This window comes from Pteropus medius, unplaced genomic scaffold, assembly GCF_902729225.1.
Source record: "Pteropus medius unplaced genomic scaffold, Ma_sr-lr_union100, whole genome shotgun sequence".
Classification (NCBI taxonomy): domain Eukaryota; kingdom Metazoa; phylum Chordata; class Mammalia; order Chiroptera; family Pteropodidae; genus Pteropus; species Pteropus medius.
The window spans coordinates 5,682,375-5,691,198 of NW_024340698.1; the positions used below are offsets into that span (position 1 = coordinate 5,682,375).

At 44.8% G+C, this 8,824-nt stretch overlaps 1 protein-coding gene across 4 annotated transcripts in view; it reads right to left on the reverse strand.

The window, feature by feature from the left end:
• Positions 1 to 5,954, reverse strand: part of FHL1 (four and a half LIM domains 1) — a 57,932-nt gene extending 51,978 nt beyond the window's left edge. For 2 of the 4 annotated variants that reach the window (XM_039874989.1, XM_039874951.1), the window contains exon 1: positions 5,218 to 5,371. The gene's annotated coding sequence lies outside the window, so the exon portion shown is untranslated. Of the gene's footprint in view, positions 1 to 5,217; positions 5,372 to 5,823 lie in introns of those variants that run through there. The other 2 variants (XM_039874970.1, XM_039874960.1) reach the window with 2 other exon arrangements.
• Positions 5,955 to 8,824: the final 2,870 nt, after the last annotated feature.

Here is an 8,824-nt window from a genome sequence, read left to right on the forward strand (position 1 = left end):
CTGTTCTCTTCAGTTGAGGAAGGTACAGTAATTGACCTTTCCATTCTCTACCTAAATATAATCCATCATCTATAACACGTTACCTCTGAAATTACTTTTTACAGGGACAGTTACTCACCTTTCTGCAGCCTCCCTCAACTCACACCCTTTATCAACCCCAAGTTTTAAAGTAAGCAGCAGGGGACAATGACTTAGTCACGGGACTTAAGTTCAAATCCCAACTCTGCCATGTATTAGTTATGCAATCTTAGACAAGTTATTTAACTAACCTTGTCTGTGAAATGTGCATCATAACCACTTTGCAGAGTTGTTGTGAGGATCGAATTACATAATGGGTGTAAATTCAACTCGAGTATTTCCAAAATTATAGTAAGGCTTTAGACAATGTTAGTTCCCTTTCTCCTCCCTACTCCTGGTGACTTATTCTAAGTATGATCGAATTTAACATTCGTGGTTTTAATTACTCTCAAACAAGCTCAATGGTATATAGGACATGTAGCAATTTTAAAATTTTGAATAGAGCATGCCACAAGGGAGATAGTATGACACTGTGCTTAAAACCATGAACTTCTGAGGAGTATGACAATCTCACTTTTGATGTCCACTTCCAACTCTGACCAGCTGTGAGACTTAAGGCAAGTTACTTCATCTCTCTGAGCCTGGTTCTTCATTTATAAAATGAAGAAAAGTACCGTATATACAAGTGCCTGGCACAAATTACCATAAATGGTAGCTGTTATTGGTCTTTTTAATTACTCAGGTCCATGTATGGAAACTAGTCACTTTTAAGACTAGAAAAGTGAACTCAGCCAACTACTCAAGTCACATCAAGACACCGTCATTGTTCTCTACTCTCCTGAAGTCTGAAGTTAGGTTTTACTGCATTTTGTAGAGGAAATTACATCAACATTAGCACTATTAACTTTTTGGGTCAGATCATTCTTTGTTGTGTGGGGGAGCTGCCCTGTGTGCTACAGAATGTTAAAGCAGCATATCTGGTCTCTCAGTGGCATACTGCACTCCAAATTGTGACCGCAAAAAATGTCTTTGGGTGTTGTTCAATGTCCCCTGGGGGCAAAAGTGCCTCAGTTAAAAAATGGTCTAGCACTATTCAAAAACAGGAATTCTCAGAGATCTCAGATGGTAGCCCTGAAGGAGGACAAAGGGTTTACTTGAGCTGCTATTTAGTATTATCCACTCTTCTGCATTCTGCCATCCATTATTATCCATAACTCAAAGTTTACCACAAAAAAAATATTTTTTTGACCCAATTTGCTGTTATAAGATGCTTTAAGTCACAGGAAGGAACACTGGCCTGGCCGTCCTCTTCTCACTTCTCTATACAGTGATACAAAACGCTGAACTAAAATATTAAAAAAATCTGCTATGTCATATTTATTTTACCTAAAGCTTATCGTTTTTAAAAAGGCCATAGACCTTAAGATGACTTATAAACCATACTATTACACAAAATGGAAAGTATGTCTGAGTGGGGAGGTAAGATAAAATTTATGCAGTGAACAATTCCCTGAAAAGAAATGATTCCACTGTTTGCATGGCTGAAGCATGTTTAATGTATATAATATAAAGTGCTATGTTAACACCCAAAAGACTCTGTACAACTCTTGATTATTCACAACAAATTCGTTGTCTATATTTCATTTAATAAGTGCACCGGAAGGCAGGAGCCATTACTTATCCACTGTGCACCCCTGCACCTAGCACAGAGACTCCGGCAGAGGTGGTAACTCAGTAAATGTTTGTTGAATAAATGAATGGTCATATATTCTGCTTAATTAAGTACTCCATTTACCAAAAAAAAAAAAACCCACAAACCTTTCTTTGCTCTCATCCAACAGGAGCTGAAAGAAAAGATCTTTTAAGAGAAAATAATTAGAGTCTATTCCCTTTTACCCCAAATCTAAACAACTGGAAAGTTCAATTAACCAAAAAAATCTTGTAGGCAAAAGTTGGGGAAAGCAGCCAAATAGATAAGGCCTAAAGTTCAAGCAAGCGCCAACATTTGTTCAACTCCCACAGGGTTATAAAAGCCAATGTTGCTGGCACCAGAGGGGAAAAAGGGAGGGGTGTGGGGAAGCAGGGAACTGGGAAGTGGAGGGCAGGAAAACCGAGATCAGTCTCTTGGCTCCCATTCTTTCAACAAACTTTTTTTTTTTATGTCAAAACCTTAGGGGCGAGGGTCAGTTTCTCACGCAAAGTCTTGATTTACAAATTACTTTTCAAATGGATGTTAGCAAAATCTTTAAGGTTACTTAGAAAGATATTTGATCATATATGTGATAATTTCTGAAATGTCTTCACCTTTTTTTTTTTTCTCTCCAGTCCTTCAGGGGAAACAAAAGGTTCTCAAAAATCTTGGTAAAAGACACTCCATTTACTCTTTTGTCTACAGAAACTTGAGGACCACCACCCATCAACATGCTTCGCTCTATAAAAGATTTTACCTCTCTAAGCACTCTATTCATAAGAGAAAAAACAATCAGACTTAAATTGTATTTTTAAAGGTACAGTTGATCCTTGAACAACACAGGGATCAGGGACACTGACTTCTGCATGGTTAAAAAAAAAATCCACGTATAACTTTTGACTCCGCAAAGACTTAAATGATTACTCAGTATCATGGGGGGATTGGTTCCAGGATCCCGCCCCGCCCCCGCCAGATATCAAAATCCACGGTTGCTCAAGTCTCGTATATAAAATGGCGAAGACAAATGCATACAGTCGGCCCTCTGTATCTGTGGACTCCCGAGGGAAGACTGAAAATAGTTCGGGTATTTATTGAAAAAAGATCTATGTATAAGTGGACCCCGCAGTTCAAACCTGTGTTTTTCTAGGGTCAACTGTACCATTTTTAGATTGCTGCCTATGCATAGAATGTGTATCACATTAACATTAGAAATGGTGCATAAAATAATGTTTATTTAAATGTATTTTCGTCAAACTTTAAAACCAAAATCTCTATTTCCACTTAAAACATTTCCAGTTTAGCACTTTCAGCAAACAAATAATTATCTTATTTAAGTGGTCCATTAGTTTGATACTTATTAAATTAGTTCCAATACACTGGTATCGTATAAGAGGAATTTTACCAATTTAAATCTTACATTTTTTTAATGTTTCACTCAAAAATCTAGACTTGGTTGAAAAAAAAAGAAACTCAGTATTTTCCTTCTCCAAAAATTAAATATGGGAATGGTAGCTTAGGATTTCAAAAACCAGATATGACTACAGAATCTATATGGTAGTATTAGACTATATATTTATTGAGGTGGTTTGTACAAATCATGGCCTATCTGACCAATTTCTTGTTGCATAAAGATTATATTTGCTCTTAAAAATGTTAACTAAGCATTTTTAAAGACTGAAGGTAAAGACTATATTGGAACCTTATGTAACCAAAATGGGAAGGCACGTATGGCCTCACCACATTAAAGGCCTATGCCTTCTTAATATGTATTCTTCTTAAGCAAATAAGAGCATGGGTTTCCAAAGGCAATGCTACCATCCCAGAAGCCCTTGCTTCTTCAGTGTAAAGAATGGGGTGGGTTCTGTTCCCAGAGAAGACAAGTTTAGGAGGGAAAGGCTTTGCAAAATTTCAAGGGGCCCATAATTCAAACTTACACTATTCTGCAAATGTTCACGGTTCGAAGGAACAACATAAAACTTACATTAAAACTGTCTTAATCAAGATAACGGAAAAAAATATTCCTGCTGCTCTATAAGCTTGCCATAGATTTGATAACTCAGGGAAGAATTACAGGCAATTACAAAATGATGGCTCCAATTAGGAACACTGGATCTAGTCCAAATTCAAATCAAAGGGGGCTCGGATAACCCCGATGGAATAATTTAAATGATTATAGGGGACCTCCCAGCAAAGACATACTACGTTTTTCTATTTCGACCTCTTCTAAAAGCTGAGCAAAATGCTACAGCGACGGATCTCTTGCCCTTCAGGAAATTCAAAAACCAAACCTGGAGTCCCCTTAATAAATCTTGTTCTTTTCTTTCCCAAGGGGTCTCCTTGGTACAGGGTTTTTATTGTAAAGGGCAATCAAAACAACCCCAAGAAACTCGCACAGTTCCAAATGCAGAAAATAATAGCAATGAACCCCAACCACACACAATCTTCCTTAGCTGATTTCCAAACGTCTACCTAGTCCTGGACGATGAGAAGCCGCGAGGGATGGACGGGAAAGAGAAACTTCGAAAGCAGAAAGCGCTCTCCCAGAGCCTAGAACAGACGGCACCTTGCAGGCATTTCATGCTTTTTGAGACGGAAAGCTCACAACATGCAATTTTGAAAAGCCACCTTCTAAGGCTCAATCCACGTGACAGAACCTTCCTCTTGCTCCTCCAGGTCCCACACTGGAGGTGAAATCTCTCATTTTCCCCACCCCCACTCGCCAACACCAGCCGCTCCCCCGCCACTCTATTGAAGAGAAGTATAGTGGGCTCTACCCCTCCCTCCTAATTCTCCCAGCACCCCGCACTCCTCCAACCCACTCCAGCATCTCCGTGGAGAAAAAGCCAGGCTTTGCAGCCCCTCACCTCCACTGTATCTCAGCTTCCTGCCATCTCGTGTGGAGCAAACCAAGGCAGGTCCTGCTCATTCCAATCCCACCTCCGCCCATCTCCTGATGATGAGAAAACCAAGGGGAGCCCCCACTCTCACCTTCACCTGTTCCTGACAAAACCCAGCTACTCCCCTAAGGGAGAGAAAACCAAGAGGTACCCCCTGCTTCTGCCCCACCCCACTGCCCGCCATCCAGGTGAGAAAACCAACGTCCCCGCCCCCCCCCGTCCTCTTCTCTCCACCATTCCGCAGAGGCAAACACGGAGAGCCCCTCTTTCGGTCCCACTCCCTCCACCTCCACCCTGCTCCCTCCCCAGTAGCTCCCCATTCCCACCTCCCGCCACCACCTTGGCGAAAGCCTAAGGGAGGCCGAGGCACGCACCAGAGGGGAACCCCTAGCCGGTGTCCCGCAGCCCGCAGCCCGCAGCCGGGTGCGCCCCCAACCCTCTCCCCGGCCAGGCGGCCGAGGCCCAGAGGCCGCAGGTAGCGGGCTCAGGAAGGCCAAGCAGCCCCGAGCGGCGGTGGCCGTGGCAGGGCAGGAGGGCAGCGGGTCCCCGGGGACTCAGGCCGGCTGGCGGGAGGCACAAACGCATGCACACGCAGAGAGAAAGCGGGCTTACTGTCTGGGGATGCTCGGCAGCACAGCTGTCCCAGCAGCGGCCGCTGCCTGCACACAGGCCGAGACGCTGAGGCGCGGTGGCGGACTGAGCCCCCTCGGCCGGGCGCGGGATGTAGGGCGCGGGAGGGGCGTGAGGGGAGGGGCGGAGAGGGGAGGGAGCGTGCGCAGGGGCGGCGCGGGCGCGGCTGGCCCTGGGCGGGGCGGGGCGCGCGCCAGGCAGGGCTCTGCCTGCGGGGGCTGCGGTACGGGGCGCGCGCTCGCGTGTGGGGGCCGGTCAGTCAGAGGGCCGGGGGCGGAAGCGCCACGCACCCCGCGTGCCCACGTGCCCACGTGCCCCTGCCTCGGGAGTGGCTGCGCTGCCAGCAAGTCTCGGGCGCGCGGACAAGGTGGCCGCAAAGAGGCGGTGGCGAGCGCCACCCCAGAGGGCCGGCTCCAGCCTGGAAAGGAGGGCGGGCTGGGGGCGCCCAGAGCCCTCCTCCCCCGCGCCGCAGCCTTCGAGCCCGGCAGGGAGTCACGAGTCACTGCAGGCAGCCTCGCCCAGGGCAGGGGAGGTGGGAGTAACAAAGGAAGTCGAGCGAAGGTGGCCTCACCAGGGGCCCCTACTAACCTGTGTAATCCCTGCAAAGCGGCCCCGGGCCGGAGCGCACCCCGTTTCGCCTCAGATTGCGGGAACCCGTGGTTTGGAGTGGCGCCGAAGGATCCACTGGTGACCCTTCCCCTCAGTAACAAGAAGGAGGGAGTGAAAGGAGCCCCAGCCATAAGCCCAATGCCACCATCCAGAGGGTTTTACATTACTCAGAAAAGCACTGACGGCAGCGGCACGTGGCTACTCATTCATTCGCTCAACATTCAGTTTACTGAGCTGTCACCATGTGCCAAGCACTGTGCCACGCGCTGGGAGGACAGCGTGGAATCCTGAAGAATACTCTCCACCCTGCCCTGGGAGCTTGCAATCTAATTCGGAAGACAGACGATAAAGAATTGAGAAAATAATCAAATCTGGGATAAGACCTGTGCAGGAAGAGGGTGCAAACTGTGGTTAGAAAGTAGACGGCAGCGGCGGCGGCATGTAAGCTGAGTTCTGAGAATTACGAAAGAAGCAACCATAAAAAAGAGCCAAGAAAAAATCCCTCCAGAAAGAGGGAGCAGATGTACGAAAGCCAGAAGGAGGGGGCAAATCTTGATGTCTTGGAACTAAGGTGGTGATTGTAATGGACACCACAAGAGCTGGGGAGAGCAGCATATATAAGATTGGACGGATTGTCAGGGTGACTGCATCCTAGTCACTGAGCAGACCATTTTATTCCAAAATAAATGGGAGGCCTCGAATGAAAGGCTTTACCCTGGGGCATGACATGATCTGATTTCTATTTCTATTTTCTTTTGGGAAAATTGTAGATTGACATGCTTTTATAAGAAATAAAACAGATCCTATGTACCCCTTACCCATTTTCCTCCAATGCAAAACTATAATGAGATGACAACCAGAATATTGACATTAGTACAATCTATCAATCTTATTCAGATTTCCCTGATTTACTTTCACTTGTGTGTGTATTTAATTCTATACAATTTTATTACATGTGTAGGCTCATGTACCCACCACTACAGTCGAGATATAAAATAGTTGCATCATTACAAGGATTCATCCTGTTGCTCCTTTATAGCCACAGCTACTTCCCCAGTCCCCTCAGTCCCTCAACATTGGTGGCCATTAATTTGTTTTATTATTATTATTATTATTATTACTATTATTATTATTTTTATTATTACTGAGTAGTATTCCAGGCCTGACATATTTTTAAAAGACAGCCTTGACTACCATGTGGAGAAAGATTCAGAAGAGATTGAAAATTGAAACATGGGAACTAGTTAAGGAGTTTTTCCAATAGTCTCTGTCAAAACTGATGGCAGTTTAGATTAAGATGTGCCTGTTGTGGGAAGTGGAAGGGTTTGAAGAGGGAATTAAAGTTGAAGTAGAGACAACATAGTATAGACAACCGTTTTGAGACATTTCACTGTAAAGGGGAACAGAAGTGGAGTGGAACAGGAGGGACAGGTAGGGACAAAAGAAGATTCTCCCTTTTTAATTTGACATATGAGAGTATGTTTAGGAACAATCAGTAGGGAGGGATTACTGATGAGAGAAAAGGGCTTACAAAAGGAGTTGAGTCCCTGCCGGAGATGAAATGAGAGTTGGATTCCACAAGGAGGGATGGGCCCCCCACCTGCTGAAAGGCATTCCCTATTATAAAGACCATGGAGATATTTGCCGGTCAGGTGGTGGGGTAGGGAGCAGCTGGCTGTGTGTAAAGATCAGGCAAATTCAGTCTGATGACTCCTATTTTCACCACAGTGCACAAACTGGGTGCTGGCCTCCCTTAGGAGAGAGCATAAACCAGGGGCTTGAGCCTCTCCTTTTCCCATTCCAAACCCTCAGAAGCACTGAAGTTTGGTCTTTCTGGATGGTCAGAGAAGCTCCAGTTTCACACTTGCTAGGAAAAACAGAAGCTGATCCACCCCACCCTGATCTCAAGAACAATCAGCTCCAGAGCAGGTAACTCCCCAAATATAATACCGGCCCAGCCCCCAGCCCCAAAATAGCCAAGAGGTGCCCAAGCTCAAGGGTTTTGGATGAAAGACCTTCTTCCAAGGAAACTTCTGGCCATCCTTTGGCACTTCATCAGTCTTAGTTGTCGTTCATTCCTCACAAGACCCCTTTCTTCCCACTTTCTTTCTCCATCTTTCCTTTCCCCTCTTTTCTGACTTCCACCTTCTTTTCTGCCTCCCCCACTTCTTTCATCTCTTCCTCCCTTCTGCAGATACTCATGATGTGTTCCTACTAGCTGCAAGGCACGAATCTCCCACATTGCCCAGGCTTGGTCTATACCCAAAGTCAGTGCTGCCTGCCTCTTAACATTTCATCTCCTCGGATTTGCACTCAACTTTTGTGGGTCATGGGAACACATTGTTCCACTTAAAATATGTGGGAGACTGTGTTGTCTCTTAGTGTGACTTAGTTCACTTAGCATAAGCAAAATGAATAAAAGGAAAAAAGGCTTCCCAAATTGTGAATTTGTGTGCTACATTCTGTTAATGTGTTTCCAGCATCAAGGAGCAAAAAGAAATTTGTTTAATTTCTTTCAGGATGGCTAGATTCAGATGTATGATCTCAGATCTGATCTTTTTCATTTCTGTTTGAGTAAGAAAATAGGCATGAGGAGAAGGCTCTTAGATTTCAACAGAATTTAAAGCACCCTTGGAAGGAAATACAAAGCATTTATCAGCATACACAAAATAATCAAGTTCTTTACCTTCTTTTCAAAATACCATTATGACTAATGATTCTAAGTTATTGAAAGTGTAATATATACCAGACAGTTTACATGCATCATTTATTTACTCTGCATTTTATTTACTGTTCATGTCAGATACTATTATCCCTACTGTGCAGATGAGAAAACTGAGGCTGAAAAAGTTTAAGCAACTCTGGAGCCAGGATTTAAAACCAAGTAGTGTGGCTCCAGAGCCCACAATCCAAACCGGTATACTACACTTCCAAAACAGTGACAGAACAGATTTAACCACTTTTACTGTGGTCATCCAAA